Below are 7,779 nucleotides of genomic sequence, written 5' to 3'. Positions count from 1 at the left end.
TGACTGTGATTACCTTACTGTTACCAGTCATTAGATTGATGAGGATTGGATAATGCAAAAGCGCATTATTGCTTATAGAATAATTAATTCACACCACACATGGCAATTTATTTCAAGCACGGTTACAGATATTTGTAGATATGTTTGTATTAGTGATAAAATAATGTCAGTTTCAATGGATAATGCTACTAGTAGCACAAATGTTGTAGCCTTGCTTACCACTACACTAAGTCTTGCATTTAGTAACATTTTTCATGTAAGATGTATTTGTCATATTTACCATTTAATTGTGGGTGATGGTATGCAAATTTAAAATGTTGAAATTGAAAAGGTTAAAATGGCTCTTAATTGGATTTTTTATTCAAACCGTAGAAGTAGACTTAGAGAATCTTTTAAAAGATGCGATGAATTTGACTTAAGAGAAAGAAAGGTTCCTAAACCTTGTCCAACTAGATGGAATTACATGTATGAAAGTTTAGTTGTTGCATATGAATATAGAAACCCCATAAACTCAACGCTTAATGCTCATGTAAGTGATGATGATGAGCACCTTACAAATGAGGATTGGGATAATGTTAAAATTCTTGTATAATTTTTAGAAAAATTTCATATTGCTACAAATGAATTTTCTGGGAAATATTATCCTACTATTTTTAACTGTTTAGTTTATATTGCAGAACTTGCAAATTTGTTTGATCGTTTTTCAGAGGGTGGGGAAATTTATCAACTTGCTATTGATTCTATGAGAAACAAGTATAAAAAATATTTTTTCCCTATTCCCCCTATTTATGGTGTTGCTACATTGTTAAATCCTACTATGAAATTAGGAGGTCCTCAATTTTGGTATGAAACTGTTTATAATGGTTTAGCACTTGAAGATGTGGAGTTGTCTAAACTTCCGGACGCAATAGCCTCAATTAAAATAAATGTTCAAATTATTTTTAATGCTTATCAAATTGCATTAGATCATGCTACACCAAATGTTTCAACTCCTTCTTCTTCTAGTTCTCAATCATCTAAAAGAACTGCGGGAGTAAGAGCACTTAGTGCTTGGGCGAGGTTCAGGTGTTCTCAAGGTTCTAGTACTGTCACGACCCAAAATCCTAACCTGTCGTGATGGCGCCTATCGTGGAACTAGGCTAGCCGACTCATTCCAAAACAAACCGATATTTTTATTTCAAAGATAATTTCAAGGCTATTAAGCATAAAAACCTCAGTAAAAGAGTTCAAACCAAAACAAAAGTGTGGAAAAGAAAAGCCCGACATCGAGGTGTCACTAAGTCATGAGCATCTAGATAATCAAGCTAATACAGCTAGTGTCTAAATATCAATAAAAGATATAAAGGAATATAGAAGGAGAGTCAAGGTCCTGCGGACGCCGGCAGCTACCTCTTAGTCTCTGATACTCGATCGCGCTCGAACTCAACGACCTCCGTGATCAAACATATACACCTGGATATGCACATAAAGTGAAGGGTGTAGCATGAGTACAACTACCTCAGCACGTAACAGAAATAAATAAGGAACTGAGAAAAACAAAACCGAGCTACACATAATACAGTTCTTTTTAAAAATTTCAGTTAAGGAATTTAGGCACGCTTTCAAACTAGTGTTTCAAAAATCAGACGTTTTAAGCTCATGTGACACAGTATAAGTCCTCCAAAACATCCCAACATAAATGACTAGCAACAAATTGCATCAATAAATAAAAACAATATACAGCCTCACAGGGGCTACTGTCACTCATCTATCTCGACAGCTCAATCGCTCGGCTCTCAGCCTCAATACTCACACTCAAGGTACCTGCGCTCACTGGTGGTGTGTACAGACTCCGGAGGGGCTCCTACAGCCCAAGCGCTATATTGTTGCGGCGTGCAGCCCGATCCATATATTACTGCGACGTGCAGCCTGATCCAAGCATTACTACAGCGTGCAGCTCGATCCAATATCATGGCCCAAAAGTATGTTGCAGCGTGCAATCCGATCGAACATTTACTGCGGCGCGTAGCCCGACCCAACATATCTCACACAACGCTCAACCTAGCACTAAGGCTCTATATCAGTCACTAGCCTTTCCATCTTCACAATTATCACAACAATAGCCCAAACAAGGACTATAACAAGTACAAATCAAATCATGGGAGAGAACCAGAACAAAATGCATAAGCAAACAAGGACTGAGTACAAGACAGCAATTTAACAGTCAATGCAACAAGCTCACGACGACTACGGGCCCCAACATGTTTCCATATAACCTAAGCATGGTTTCTAACATGTAAGACAATCAATAATTCGAAAGCAAGAGTGAATAGGTAATAACAAAGGTGTATTTGACTTAACAGTCTACCGGAATAGACCAAGTCTCTATCCCCCTCGGTGCCCGCTCACACATCCATCACCTAACGTGTGCGTCACATCTAAATATCGACAACTTATGAAATTATCGGGGTTTCATACCCTCAAGACCATATTTAAAACTGTTACTTACCTTAAACCAAGCAAAATCCTACTCCGTGATGCCTTTGCCTCTCAAATCGGCCTCCAAACGTCCCGAATCTAGCCACAAGTAATACAATATGATCAATATAGGCTAAAGGAATCAATTCCACAAGAAAAATACCAAATTAGACTCAAAACCCGAAATTGGCTCAAATACGGCCCCCGGGCCCACGTCTCAAAATCCGACAAAATTTACAAAACTAGATAGCCCATTCACTCACGATTTCGTACATACGAAATTTATCCAAATCCGATATCATTTGGTCCCTTGAATCCTTAAATTAAACTCTTCAAAATCCTAAGCCCTAACCCCTCATTTTCACTAATTACACGATTAAACAACGGAAAATCACCCTATATACGAGTATTAGGGTTCAAGAAACTTACCTCACTGATAGCCCTTGAATCACCTTTCGAAAATTACTCTAAAAGCTCCAAAACCCAACTTGAAAATTGTGGAAATGAACCAAATTCGCGAAGTGTTCTATTTATGGTTTCTGCCCAGGCTTTTCGCACTTGCGTACCATTTCTCGCTTCTACGCAACTGCACCTGCGGAAAAATCCATCGCAGGTGTGGAACTCCGCATCTGTGAAGCCAGCCTTCTTCCTTCCTTCTACATCTACGACCTAGGTCTCGCACCTGCGGGCTCACAGATTTGATAGCCTTCTCACTCCTGCGCATCCTGCCTAGCCCGGCACTGCCCGCACCTGCGAACCGCCATGCAAACCAGCTGCCCCGCACCTGCGACTCCCCTTCCGCAGGTGCGTAAATAACAGTAGTAGCAGCTTCAGTTGCATTTTCCAACTTTGACAAATCCGTTAACCACCCGGAATCACCCCGAGGCCCTCGGGACCTCAACCAAAAATACCAACAAGTCATATATCAACATACAAACATAGGCGAACCTTCGAATCACTCAAAACAACATCGAAACACCAAATTACCCTCGGATTCAAGCCTAAGAATTTCTAAAACTTCCAAATTCGACAACCGATGCCGAAATCAACAAAACCACGTCCAAATGTCCTCAAATTTTGTACACACGTCACAAATGATACTACGAACCTACTCCATCTTGCGAAATTCCATTTTGACCGTGATATCAAATTTTCCATTGCCGACCAAAAATTGCCAAATTTTGCCAATTCAAGCCTAATTCTACTATGGACCTTCAAATCACATTTCGGACGCGCTCCTAAGTCCAAAATCACCTAACGGAGCTAATAGAACCATCGGAATTTAAATCCGAGATTGTTTGCACATAGGTCAACATCCGGTTAATTTTTCCCAACTTAAGCTTCTACTTTAGAGACTAAGTGTCTCAATCCACTCCGAAACCACTCCGGACTCGAACCAACTAACCTGATACATCATTATATAGCTGAAAAGCACAAAAGAAGCAGAAATGGGGGAAACGGGGCTATAACTCTTGAAACGACCGGCCAGGTCGTTACAAGTACTAGTGATGTTTCACAACTAAATGAGCTTGAAGTTTATTTGTCACAGTGAATTGAGGAAGTGAATTCCGACGGCTCCTTTAATATTTTGGAATGGTAGAAGGATAAAGAAAAATACTTTCCAATTCTTTCAAGGATGGCCCATAACATTTTAACTATTCAAGCTTCAACAGCGGCATCGGAGAATGCTTTCAGTCGAGCAAGACTTCAACTTGGTGATTATAGAGCGTCTATGAGGGAGAGCTTGGAAAAATCAGTACTTTTTAGAGATCGGATCCGTTCGGAAAGAAGAAATTTTGGACTTGCTGAATCACAACCAGAGGTAGACGGAGCTTAGGAAGAAATGCTAGCTGAACTTGCGGAGGATGGTGCTTCGCCCGAAAGCGGTGATGACCAAGCTTCTTTTCCGCCACCACCAACGGAAATTCCTCCGGACCTTGAAGGATTTATGAAATTTATAAGAGATACCATGTAACTTGTATGAACAAAAATTAATATGTAACTTGTATTTTGGAACATCTTGATTAGTTTCTTTTTCTTCTCAATGGTGGTATTAACACCTTGTTGTGCTCATTCCATAGGGGGAGGAAGACTAAGAAATATATTTCCATGTATGTTTAATTCTATAATAAAATTATAACGCATTGCTTTGAATATCTCTTTACAATATTTTTGTCTTTAAATTTGAATTAAAATATTTATTACATAATTATATAATATAATTTACAAGGAATTTCCTTACATATTTTTATTACCATTTCTTTTTCTCTAACTTCTATAAAAAAAATAGAAAAGATCTGTTGGACCCACTTAGTCCGGGACCGTTAGTTCGTAGTCCTGGTCCCGGGCCGGTTCCAACAAAAAACCTGCGAATTCCGAGCCCACTTAGGACCGTTTATTTGGGACCGTGCCCACTTAGGACCGTCCCACGAAGCCCACTTAGGACCGGGTCCAGCACACATGCCACCCTTAATCCATCCAAAAAGTGAATGAGTGGATAGTGGGGTCCACCTCACTTGCCACCCTTTTGAAATATTGTGACATGTGGCATAAATGTCACATATTAGTCACACATTATTTTGGAATCTGGGGGGGGGGGGGACTGCCACGTTAGGCCTTGTAGGTTTTATCCAATCTTTTAATTAATCTCCCACTAAAATTATTTAGTGCCCAATTATTCACATAATTAGAATTATCCCAAATTACTTAAAATAGTACTCACTTTTAACACATGTCATATACTTTACTATCATAGTCATGTGGTACCATATAAAATCAATACCTACACTATTATTTTATTAAAACATCCATGTAAAAGTACATATATTTTCTCAACTTCTAATTTTCGTAACCTCATATAAAAGAGTACAAATTTCGTACGCTTAATTCTTAAAATGGTAAAAAGATAATCCTTCTTTTCTTGTAAAAAAATAATTTCTATCTTTAAAATAAAGAAAATCTCATAAACTTTCTCATATTATGTGTATAATTAAAAGCATGTTCGAAAGTAGTAATATTAATAACTATATAAAATTATATTTTTCAATTTTTATTTTTTTTTTGCAAAAATATTGTACTCAAAATACCATATCAAATGTATATAACGGTATCAAGGTTGTTAAAATTACGGGGTCTTACAATAACATAGTGACAAATCCTCTATAATCTCATGAATGGTCTTAATCCCTTCAAGCTCATATGGATTACTACGACTCATCCTATTATTAAAGTACGGGATGTAATATTTTATGTTGGATCGGACCGTACGGCCTAGGCATAAATTGCGTATGATAAATCTTTGGAATCAATTATAATTGATATTGTTTTGTTGACTTGAGATATCAATTGTTAAATGATGGAAATAAACTTGAGACATACTATTAGCAAGGGGATTGTTTATTATTCACGTTATTGAGTCTTCAGATATGTATTTTTGTAATCCATGCTTAGTTATTGTTTTGACATTTTATTGTTAGCCATAGTAAGTGTCAAAGCTGACTCCCCGTCACTACTTCTTCGAGGTTAGATTGGATACTTACTGGGTACATATTTTTTATGTACTCACGCTACACTTTTGCACTTAATGTGCAGAACCTGAGGCAGGTGCACATGGATATCTGTCTAGCGCGCATACTTGATCGCTAGTACGAGACTACACGGTGAGTTGTCTTCCGAGCCGTTCTGCAGCAGTCAAATTCTTTATTTTGCTTGTATTTGCTTTCTACTTCATTCCAGACAGCAACGTAGAATTCTTTTGTATACTCTACTAGTTGCTCATACACTTGTGACACCAGGTTTTGGTGGTTTAAGTTAGTGGACACGTGATGGTTTTTGGGTTATCTTATTTATCTCATTGCTTTAAAAATCTTGATCTCTCATTTATATTAAATGCTTACTTCTTATTTATGCACAAACAAAAAATCAACTATTTCAAAACTTTAAAGGAAGGGATCACAAAGTTAGTTCACTGTTGGCTTGCCTAGCGATAACGTTGGGCGCCATCACGGCCCATAGGAGAAATTGGATCGTGAAAAAAACCCACTTGTATCTTTTAAAATACCCAACGACCCTGAACCGCTCATATATATTTGGACTGTTGGCCAAAAATAATTATATTCGCTAGTTAAATATGTAAAACATATACATTGATTATATATAAAAATATGTATATTATACATTAAAATTTTAATATATATTTTACATGATATTTGTCATGACCCAAAATCCAAAAAGGCCGTGATGGTGCCGGACACCACTGTCAAGGAAGCCAACCATAATCAATTAACTTAATTACCCATTTTAGTATTTTTGAAATAAAAATTTCTTTAATGAAATTGTAAAGATAAAACTCATAGAGTAAATGATAAATATTTTTAGCAACTAAATTTCTAAACAATTCACAACCATTCCCAAAACCCGGTGTCACAAGTGCATGAGCATTTACTAGGGAATTAAAAATAAAATACAGCATCTGTCTATAATACAAATTAGACAGGAAAAATATAATAACTCTGAAGGAGACTCTGTTGGCTGCAGATCGTAATACAGAACGCAACTCACATATGTCCCCACAATTATTAACCACACCGCTGTGCCCACAATAAAATGTCCAGCAAGGGCAGTATGAGTACGAAAATAACGTGTACCAAGTAAGTATCAAGCCTAATCTCGAAGAGGTAGAGACGAGATGGCCGACTTTGACACTCACTATGGGTCAATAATATTAAATAATCATGAAATAGAAATATTTATATCAACATGATTTACAGAGTTAACAGTAATTTTATTGACATATATATCAACGCGATTCAAAGAGTTAACAATAATTCTATTGACCAGTAGAAATAATTAAATTCCTTCAAATGCAGTAATTCTCAATATATTAATTAAATTCCTTCAATTCAAATAAATTTCCAAATTTATCAATTAGCCTTATTTACAGGAATAACAATAATTCTTAACAAGCAATAATAATAAGTCAATAAATTCCAAAGATTTCTAATTTATCAATTAGCTCACAAGCTGCAATAAACTATTAAGGTATCGTGTCATTATTATTATTAAGCACGATTTCTGCCGAAGACGTACGGCCCGATCCAGAGTGTCATGTACATTGCTGAGGGACGTGAGGCACGATCCATAGATGCATCTATCCTGCCAAGGCGTTCGGCCCGCTCCACAAGAAGGGAGAACATTTTCTTATGTACCTCCGGGAGGAGAGTATATTTATTATAAGATAAATTCGGGAGGAATAATAATTTTTTTTAATAATTAATTAATTTAAATAGAAAATCAAGCATATGAGATTTCCATCCTTTAATA

Source organism: Nicotiana tabacum, unplaced genomic scaffold (genome assembly GCF_000715075.1).
Source record: "Nicotiana tabacum cultivar K326 unplaced genomic scaffold, ASM71507v2 Un00032, whole genome shotgun sequence".
Taxonomy (NCBI): Eukaryota; Viridiplantae; Streptophyta; class Magnoliopsida; order Solanales; family Solanaceae; genus Nicotiana; species Nicotiana tabacum.
The sequence above is the reverse complement of the archived record's forward strand: the minus strand, read 5'-3'. Positions refer to the sequence as shown.